Source organism: Colobus angolensis, unplaced genomic scaffold (genome assembly GCF_000951035.1).
Source record: "Colobus angolensis palliatus isolate OR3802 unplaced genomic scaffold, Cang.pa_1.0 Scaffold424, whole genome shotgun sequence".
NCBI classification, from domain to species: domain Eukaryota; kingdom Metazoa; phylum Chordata; class Mammalia; order Primates; family Cercopithecidae; genus Colobus; species Colobus angolensis.
The window spans coordinates 1,349,012-1,359,887 of NW_012117644.1; the positions used below are offsets into that span (position 1 = coordinate 1,349,012).

Here is a 10,876-nt window from a genome sequence, read left to right on the forward strand (position 1 = left end):
GCCTAGCATATAGTAGCTCTCAATAAATGTTCGTTATTATCTCATCATGGGCTTCCAAAAGTGTATTTTTTTCCTGTGAAAAAAGGCTTCATTTGAGGAATCTTGCATATTACTTCTCCTGTCAGAAAGGCACAGTGAGGTGGGCACAGTGGCTCATGCCTATAATCCCAGAACTTTAGGAGGCCGAGGGGGGCAGATCACTTGAGCTCAGAAGTTTGAGACCACCTTGGGCAACATGGCGAAACACCAACTCTACAAAAAAATACAAAAATTAGCTGGGCGTGGTGGCGCATGCCTGTAGTCCCAGCTACTCGGGAGGCTGAGGTAGGAGGATCACTTGAGCCAGGGAGACAGAGATTGCAGTGAGCCAAGATCATGCCACTGCACTCCAGCCTGGGTGACAGAGCCAGACCCTGTCTCAAAAAAAAAAAAAAAAAGAAAGAAAGAAAGAAAAAAGAAAAAGAAAAAGAAAAAAGGAAGGAAGGGAGGGAGGGGAGGGGAGGAGAGTGAGGGGAGGAGAGGGAGGGTGGGAGGGCACAGTGAGCATGAGAATGGAGTTCTGAGTTAAAAGCCATCTGTTTCACTGGGTGTCACTCAGCAGTTTCTTTTTGACCGCCGAACCCTCGTTAAAATCCTGCAGTGGTCTCTAGATAACAAAAGCTTTATTTACTGTTCACTTCTGCAGGGAAAGGCAATCCTAGCTTTGAGTTCCTCTCGGCCTCTACTGGCCACTCCCAGGAGCCGGTGCCATCTAATGTTATGGAATGTCTAGCAGTGCCCTTGCCTTTAAAGATGTGAACATGTTTCCATGAGAGGGAACCTCTATGACTAATAAGACAAATAAGAGAATAACCCCTTATGTTTGTATCATGTTTTAAAGTGTAGGGAGCACTTCAAGGCAATCATTCCCTCATCCTCATGACAATCCATGTAGGGCCGACAGTTCAAGTACTATCATCTCTATTGAACAGATGAGGAAATACAGGCTTAAAGAGGTTAGGTGGCCTGCTCAACTTGCAATGCTGGTCAGTGTAGGCTAGGACTAGACCCTAAGTCTGAGTGGCTCCATGGCCTCTGCTCTATCTTCTGTACTGTGCAGCTTCTGCCAATGCCCACAGGCCCAAGCCTTACATAACTCAGGGTTGAATAATACAACCTGAAGCTCAGGGACTAAGCTAACTTCTTATCAAGAGTCTCTAGGAAGAAGTCTCTGGCCTCTCAGCTTCCTCTCACTGAAGACTACACAAATTAAAACCCTGCTGAGACATCATGGCACCAGTTAGAAGCAGAGCACTTGCCCCTTCTTGCCACTGCTCAGGAATGGCATCTACAATGTGTATGTATGTGAGGGAGTTGTCTACAACCCACCAGAAAGGTCTCCGACTTTCCAACTTGGATCAGTTACTTCATCTCATCATTTTCATCTTTTCCACCACCATTCAAACTAAAAAAAAAGCGTAAAGAGCTTCAGCATGAAGTGTATTCCAATTACTTTCTGTTTATTTATTTTTTTGAGATGGAGTCTCACTCTTGACACCCAGGCTGGAGTGCAATGGCACAATTTGGCTCACCAACCTCCGCCTCCCGGGTTCAAGTGATTCTCCTGCCTCAGCCTCCTGAGTAGCTGGGATTACAGGCACGCACCACCATGCCCAGCTAATTTTGTATTTTTAGTAGAGATGGGGTTTCACCATGTTAGCCAGGCTGGTCTTGAACTCCCAACCTCAGATGATCCACCTGCCTCGGCTTCCCAAAGTGCTGGGATTACAGGTGTGAGCCACTGTGCCTGGCCAAAAAACATTTTTTTATTAAATAAAATATATAGAGAGATGGAGTCTCTCTATGTTGCCTAGGCTAGTCTCAAACTCCTGGGCTCAAGTGGTCCTCCTGCCACAGTCTCCCAAAGTGCTAAGATAACAGGCATGAGCCACTCACTGCACCCAGCCTTCAAACAGATTTTCCTTCCCACCTTTTTCCTTTCCTCCTCCATTCCTGCCACATAGAGGACCCTGGTGACACCAGTGTGAATCCTCAGCAGGCAGCAACGTGTATTAGAAAGACCATGGGGGCTGGAGTCTGCAAGTCTGGAAAGCAAAACTGACTGTGTGACTTTATGAACATCTGTGAGATTCAGTTTCTTCATCTCCAAAACAGAGATAATATCACCTACCTCACAAGAGTCAATGGCAAACCTAACTTTAAAAATGGACAAAGGATTGGAATAGACATTTCTCCAAATAAGACATACAAATGGCCAAAGAGCACATGAACAGATGCTCAATATCACTGGCCATCAGTAAAGTGCAAATCAAAACCACAATGAGGCTGGGCGTGGTGGCTTATACCTGTAATCCCAGCACATTGTGAGGCTGAGGCAGGAGGATAGCTTGAGCCCAGGAGTTCACCACCAGGCTGGGCAACGTGGAGAGACTCCATCTCTACAAAAAATTTTAAAAATTAGCCAGGGGCTGTGGTGGCGCACGCCTGTGGTCCCAGCAACTCAGGAGGCCGAGGTGGAGGATCCCTTAAACCCAGGAAGTCAATGCTGTAGTGAGCCATGATCACACCATTGCACTCCAGCCTGGAGGACAGAACAAGACCTTGTCTCAAAAAATCAAATAAGATTCAATTTATATTTAATGTCCAGATTAGGCAAATCTATGGAGACAGAAAGTAATTACTGGTTGCCAGGGGCTGGTAATAGTTGAGGAGAAATGGAGAGTGACTGATAATGAATATGAGGTCTCTTTATGGCATGATAAAAATGTTCTAAAATTAGTTGTCATGATACTTTGCACAACTCTTGTGAATATACTATATAAACCATTGAGTTATATACTCTAAATGGTGAAGTGCATATAGAACCAAAAAAGAGCCCAAACAGCCACAGCAATCCTAAGCAAAAAGAACAAAGCCAAAGGTATCAGATTACCTGACTTCAAACTATACTACAAGGCTACAGTAACCAAAACAGCATGGTACTGTACAAAAACAGACACACACACCAATGGAACAGAATAGAGAACCCAGAAATAAAGCCACACACCTATACCCAACTGATCTTCAACAAGGTCAACAAATATAAGCAACAGGGAAAGGATTCCCTATTCAATAAATGGTGCTGGGATAACTGGCTATCCACATGCAGAAGAATGAAGCTGGACCTCTACCTCTCACTACATACAAAAATCAACTCAAGATGGATTAAAGATTTAAGTGCAAAACCTAAAACTATAAAAATCCTAGAAGAAAACCTAGGAAATACCCTTTGGGACATCAGCCTTGGCAAAGAATTTATTACTAGGTCCTCAAAAGCAACTGTGGCAAGAACAAAAATTGACAAATGGGACCTAATTAAATGAAAGAGCTTCTGCACAGCAAAACAAACTATCAACAGAGTAAACAGACAACTTATAGAATGGGAGAAAATATTTGCAAACTGTGTGTCTGACAATGGTCTAATATCCAGAATCTATAAGGAACTTATGTGGGATTTTTGTCTGTTTTGTTTTGTTTTGAGATAGAGTCTCACTTTGTCACCCAGGCTGGAGTACAACGGTGTGACCTTGGCTCACTGCAACTTCCGCCTCCCAGGCTCAAGTGAGTCTTCTGCCTCTGCCTCCTGCATAGCTGGGATTACAGGCATGCACCACCACATGAGGCTAATTTTTGTATTTTTAGAAAACCCTGTTTTCTAAAACAGGGTTTCACCATGTTGGCCAGGCTGGTCTTGAACTTCTGACCACAGGTGATCCACCTGCCTCGGCCTCCCAAAATGCTGGGATTACAGGTGTGAACCACAACACCTGGCCAAGAAGCTATAAGGAAGTTAACTCAACAAGCAAAAAATAAATCCCATTTACAAAATGGGCAAAAGACAAGGACATTTCTCAAAAGAAGACATACAAGCAACCAACAAACATATGAAAAAATGTTCAACATCATTAATCGTCAGAGAAATGCAAATCAAAACCACAATGAGATACCATCTCACACCAGTCAGAATGGCTCTTATTGGTGAGGCTGTAGAGAAAAGAGAATGCTTATACACTGTTGGAGGGAATGTAAATTAGTTCAGCCACTGTGGAAAGTGGTTTGGAGATCTCCCAGAGAACTTAGAACTACCATTCAACCCAGCAATCTCATTACTGGGTATATATCCAAAAGAAAACAAATTGTTCTACCAAAAAGAAACATGTACTCATATGTTCATCACAGCACTATTCACAACAGCAAAGACACAGAATCAATCTAGGTGCCCATCCATGGTGGATGGAATAAGGAAAACATGGTACTATTCCATGGGATACTACATGGAATACTACACAGCCACAAAAAAGAATGAAATCATGTCCTTTGCAGCAACATGGATGCAGCTGGAAGCCATCATCCTAAGCAAATTAACACAAGAGCAGAAAACCAAATACTGCATGTTCTCAGTTATTATTATTAATTTTTTGAGATGGAGGCTCTCTCTGTCGCCCAGGATGGAGTGTAGTGACACAATCTAGGCTCACCACGCAACCTCTGCCCCCTTGATTCAAGTGATTCTCGTGCCTCAGCCTCCAGAGTAGCTGGAACTACAGGCTACTCACACCACCACACCCGGATAATTTTTATACTTTTAGTAGAGTCGGAGTTTTGCCATGTTGGCCAGGCTGGTCTTGAACTCCTGACCTCAAGTGATTCACCTGCTTCGGCCTACCAAAGTGCTGGGATTACAGGCATGAGCCACTGTGTCCAGCCTGCATGTTCTCCCAAAGTGCTGGGATTACAGGCGTGAACCATTGTGCCCAGCCTACGTGTTCTCACTTATAAGTGGAAGCTAAACAATGGGTACTCATAGACATAAAGATGGCAACAATAGACACCAGGGACTCTTAGAGCAGGGAAGGATGAAGGAGGCAAGGGTTGAAAAACTACTGGATACTATGTCTAGTACCTGGGTGATGGGATCAATTATACCCCAAACCCCAGCATCATGCAATATACCCAGGTAACAAACCTGCAAATGTAGGCCCTGAATCTAAAATAAAAGTTGAAATTAAAATAGATTTGATACAAAATTTTAAAAAAAAAGAAATGAGGTAGGAAATCTAGTGAGGTGTGAGAGGACGGGAAGAGAAGCTTTTCTATTTAAAGCTCTTGTATCATTCATTTTCTTTCTTTCTTTTATTGATACATAATTCACACTCCATAAAAACAAATGGTGAATTGTATAGTATGTAAATTAAATCTTAATAAAACTGTTAGGTTAAAAAATATATGGAAGAAGATGAGCATATTGCCTGGCATGTAGTAAGGACTCAATAAATGGTAATAAATTTATTATTGTATCCTTTCCTCTTCCTGATGTCATTCCAATACTGGCCAGAATCACCTCTAACACTAACACTGTAGAATATGTCAGGCTCATTCCATACTAATGCGGCCCATTTCATTCTAGTGGAGAGTCACAGGTGAGTCCTGAAGGCTAACATCCCACAACTAAGAGTCTTCCTCCAATACTCAGATAAGTAAATATACAACAGAACAGTAAGAAAATAATGGTTCCATTTATTGAACACTATGTGCCCAGGTACTGTGCCAGGAACTTTACGACTATCCTCACAAGAACCCTACTAGGCTGTTACATTATTATTCCCATACAATAAATGAAGAAACTGACACTTAGAGAAGTTATGTATCTTATAAAGTCACACTGGCAGTCACTGACGGAGCTGGAAAGTTCAACTCCAAGGCTTATAACTCTTTTTCTCTAAGTGATTACATGGCTTTATTATGCTTTCTCTTATTTATGTACATTTTACTCACACTTTACAATTCAAGCATCTTGATTTTCACTGATCTCCCTTTCCTCTATGCCTTCTGTTTACATCAAATTAGTCAACATTTCCTTTTACATAGTCTTGTGTGTTCTCAGATTGTTTCATGTGTATTCTGTTAAGCATGGCAGGTTGCTTAACAAACACTTCTTTAGTAAACAGATGTTAAGCTTGTCTCCCCAGGCAGGAAACAGGTTCTTGATGGACACACACTGTGTCTTCAACATGTCTTTATCCTTTATATAGAGAAGGCACTCATGGTCACCTAGGCTGGCCGATGGCTGGAGGACCATCCCCTACTTGAAAATGATTCTCACAGACATCATGGTTTCTGCCCATGGACTGGAAGTTTTCTCCTTAGGAATAGGACCTCACCTCATTGTCACTCCATTCTAGTGTAGCATCGGGGCTCAGAATAGAGTTGATGAATTAAAGACTGTGTCAACAATACTTATTCCATTGGAGACACCTCAAGGGCAGCCTTCCCACAGCAACCCCAAGCCCATTTTCTCTCACCTCCATGAAAGGGAAGGGGTAGACCAGGAAGGATGGCAAGGAACTTGAAGAAGACAGGCTATTGTCCCTGCCTGTGGCCATGACAGTCAGTGCAGCATCCTCTCTGGCTCAGGACCCTTCTTTTTAGTGCAGACCCAGGGAGTGCTTTCCAGAGCCCACATCTCACCTTCACATCACCAAATTCATAAGGTGGGGCAAACTTAAGAATCTGTTACTCGGTTATCTACAGACCCATCAAAACTCTGTTTTAACCTCCTCTACTTCCTACCTCTCCTAACTCTCATAGTAGTGACATGCTCACAAGTATCTAGATTCCCTTAGATTTGTCCTGTAAGTACACTGAGGTCACCCTCTTCCCCCTCCTCTCCCACCCCCATCCTATCCAAAGCAGCATTCTTCGAGCTCCAGGGATTCTCTGGGGCAAGGCTGGCAACAAGAAGAAGGTGGCGGCTCTTTGCCTCTCGGCAGATATCCTACTCGGTTGGTCAAACTTGGTTCCTCTGTGTTCCCCATCTCTACACCTGCTTGCCTCTCCTCTGCCTTTTCTTCAAGATGTTAAAAACTCGCAATAAAAAACAAATACAAAATGCTGTAATTAATAGCCAATTCCAAGCCAACCCAGCATCTCTACTAATAAACCTCAATACTTGCAAAAAGAACAATAAATTCTGCCCCTCTCTGGTTCTGAGGTGGTCTCTTTTATATAGTCTGTGTGTGTATGTATGTGGCTAAGTGTGTCTACATATATATATTTTTTCCTTTATTTCCCATCCAGGGAGGGGCAGAATAATGAACTGCGTGCGTCAGGGAAGATGAATCTGAGATACTAGGGAGCAGTGCAGTAAAAAGATTAAAGTGTTATTATTGTTGGGTTTTTTTCCCCCATGGTCCATTGTGACAGCTCGACCGTCATCTGTAAAAAATGTCTCAGCGAGAGATAATCATCGGAAACTCAATAAAGCGTCAGGGGGAGCCTCAGCCCCTATCAATCACTAGGTGCCTGGAAAATTTCAGCTCTCTGTCTCCCTTCCTGCTATCCATATAAATGTCTCTAATATATTTTGTGTGGTGTGTGGGACCCATCCCTGATTTGGAACTTTTGATGAAAAAATATTTATACACAAAATATGTAAATCAGTTAAAAATCGTAAGACTAGTTCTTTGCCACCCAATCCTATTTTTTCTTATTTTTACAAATGCATCGAATTTATTCTGTTTAATAAAACATGTCAACGAGTCTCTCTCTCTCTCCTAGGACACAGATAGATATATACACACACACACACAGAGTTTGGAGGGCTAAAAGAATAGAAATAATTAATCTAACTGGCTGATTCATTTAATCATGCAGTTGGCCAAAATGTATGGTGGCCAGAACCAGAACTATGGAGAAACGACATGTAGAAACATTGGCCATGGAGTGTGACAAGGCTCTGAGTGAGCCTGGACAAGGATGAGGAAGGGGCTGTGACATTATTAAAAATAATAAATTGCCCACACAGCTTTTGGCCTGGCAGATTCCCAAGCCTTTGGACAAGCCAGAGATCTGAGCTGACTAAGCTGGGGGCACATGCAGGCTGATATGGTTGTTGGGTCTTATACAAGAGCAGGAGATAGTTCTGCTGGCATTTGACAGCCTCACTCTGCCTCAGTTTCCTTTATTATAGGGTTACTACCTATATTATAGGGTTATTGTGAATACAAAGTAAGTATCAATCAATATTATCTGCTACCCTTGCAGCTATCATCATCGTCATCTCATTATCACCTCCCTCTGTTTCTCTATCCTGAAAGGCATCAATTCCTGCAGTGCCCTCTCCTTTAGGACCTTCAAGGCTCTTCTCTGTCTAAAGGATAAAGTCCAAGAGTCTTGATCTGGCCCTACTCTACTAATGTTGCATCTTTATTGCTCATTACTCTCTAAGATGAATCTTCTGCTGTGTGCATGCTTCATCCTAACATGTTCACCTACCAGCGTGAAACGTGATTTTTCTGTTTCTCATATCTGAGTGTTTTTTTTGTTTTTTGAGACAGGGTTTTGCTCTATCACCCAGGCTGGAGTACAGTGGCGTGACCATGGCTTACTACAGCCTTGACCTCCTGGGCTCAGGCAATCCTCCTGTCTCAGTAGCTGGGACCAATCCTCCTGAGTAGCTGGGACCACAGGCACATACCTGGCTAACTAAAAAAAAAATATTGGGCAGGGCATGGTGGCTCATTACCCTGACACTTTGGGAGGCCAAGGCAGGCAGATCGCCTGAGCTCAGGAGTTCAAGACCATCCTGGGCAACATGGTGAAACCCCATGTCTACTAAAATACAAAAAAGTTGCCGGACATGGTGGCACACGCCTGTAATCCCAACTACTCAGGAGGTTGAGGCATGGGAACTGCTTGAACCCAGGAGGCGGAGGTTGCAGTGAGCTGAGATCATGCCACTGTACTCCAGCCTGGGGGGCACAGCAAGACTCTGTCTCAAAAATAAAATAAAAAATAAAATAAAATAAAATAAAAGTTGTGTAGAGACGGGGTCTCACAATGTTGCCCAGGCTGGTCTTGAACTCCTGGGTTCGAGCAATCCTTCTGCTTCAGCCTCCCAAAGTCTTGGGATTATAGGCATGAGCCACCACATTTGACCACTCTGTATGTTTTGAATATAGCATACCCCTTCTCTACTCACATTCAATTGCACCCACCTGTCAACCCTCCATACAGCTGTCCAAAACCTTCCGATACTTTGAGGCTCAAATGTCATTTTATTTCCTTGACTTCTTCAGCCAGAGATTCTCTTCTCTAAGCTCTGACGGCCTTTGCTATCTGTACCTCTGACTGGATCCTTTGTCAAATATTGTCTTGGTAATATCTTAAGTCTTTATTATTACTAATTACTGTTCTTGCAAGCACCTTATATTTGCATAATGCCTTGTATTTTCTCAAGCGCTTTCATAAGTCCTCCAATTTGGGCCTTACAATAAGCCTATGGTGTAGGAAATATTATTCTCTATAGATGAGAAAATCAAGCTCAGAGAGCAAAAAAGAATTGCCAAGGTCACACAATTAGGTAATGGCTAAGCCATTCCTTGGACTCTAAATACTATTTGGCTCTTTGAGGGTAATAGTTTGCTACCAGAGAAAAGCGTTTGGAAGGCTGTGTCAAAGACTGACATTCTGTTAAGAGTATAATGAGGAGGAGGATGTAGAAACAGAGGTTTACATTCACAGAATTTCTTCTATGTTCTAGGGTTTAGGTTAGGGGTAAATGTACCATACTACCTCTAAGTCTCCCAATAACCTTTCTTTTACAAATAAGGAGACAGTGCCTCTGGCAAGTATAGAAAATCGCTCCAGGTGTCAGAGTTATTAAGTGTTCTGCACACATATAATACCATAGCTTAAACACACAGCCTCTCTAGGAGTGAAGCTTAAAGTGGCAAAATAAGATCTCTAGTAGGGAGGTGAAGGCCCAGACGAGTTTTTTAAGTAGTTCAAGCACAAGACCACAACTAATACCTGTAGTCTAGATCATGTTTTCCAGAGGGTAGGAGCCTATTAGAAATGCAAAACCTCAGGTCCCACCCCAGACATACTCAATCAGAATCTGAGGGCAGAGGGTCCAGGAACCTGTGTTAACAAGCTCTCTAGGGGATTCTTATTTCCTTGGGAGCCTTATTATTCTCAGCTGAGTTTTTGCTCTCCAAGGGCATGCATTCTCTCTGCTATGCTTGGGTTAGGCTGGGCACACAGTGGGTGCTGGGTAGTTAACTTATACTGAGTAAAAAAGATAGTCAGATGAGACCATCCTTGGCATGTACTGGGGAGGGGGAGAAATATTATACAGAGCAGTTCCATTACCGCCAGCAGGGAGTCCTAGCCATCTCCTGAACTCCAGGGCACTTGTCCACTGGTTTGTGATGTGCCGGCTTGCACCGTCCTGTCGCCCATCTGAAGACACAGAGATGGGGAGGTCAGCTGGAGCAGGCCAGGCCCTGCAGACCCTGGAGCTGTGGGAAGGGGGCACTCAGGCTGGTGGGGTTGGTCCAGGTCCTCTACCCCCAGAAGGGCCCTATGCCAACCCAGCTTCTGCCCCACTCATCTTTATTCAGCTGCCACTTGGAGCTGAGAAGAGAAGCTGATTTAGAGCCCGCTCTGGCTGCGTTTCTGCCGTGTTTTATTGTTTTAATTGTACATATGAGAGGCACTCAAAATGCTTGCTTGCATTTCTGACAGCCCCAGACACTCAATGTTTATAACAGTTACTTATAAGCAGCCAGCAGCATCCCGGGCTGGGCGACTTGTTTACTGTTACCACTAATTTATTACCTCCTCTGTCTGAGGATTAGGGCCCCCACCCATCAGCCAGCCACAAGTGGAACACTCCTGGAGTGGGTATGGGTAGGGCTCAAGGCACTGAAAGGAATGTGGTCGAGATCAGGGAACAGGTTGGCAGAGGAACAGCTATGATCCTCATACTTCTCTCCACATTTATTCTATCTCACAGACATTCTAAGCTGTGCCCTCTGCTTTTTTCTTTTTCCCC

General features: G+C 43.5%; 1 protein-coding gene across 1 annotated transcript in view; it reads right to left on the reverse strand.

Moving 5' to 3' along the window:
* LOC105522316 (caseinolytic peptidase B protein homolog) overlaps positions 1-10,277 on the reverse strand; it is an 80,525-nt gene extending 70,248 nt beyond the window's left edge. The window contains exon 1 of the mRNA XM_011956815.1: positions 10,192-10,277. The gene's annotated coding sequence lies outside the window, so the exon portion shown is untranslated. The remainder of the gene's footprint in view (positions 1-10,191) is intronic.
* Positions 10,278-10,876: the final 599 nt, after the last annotated feature.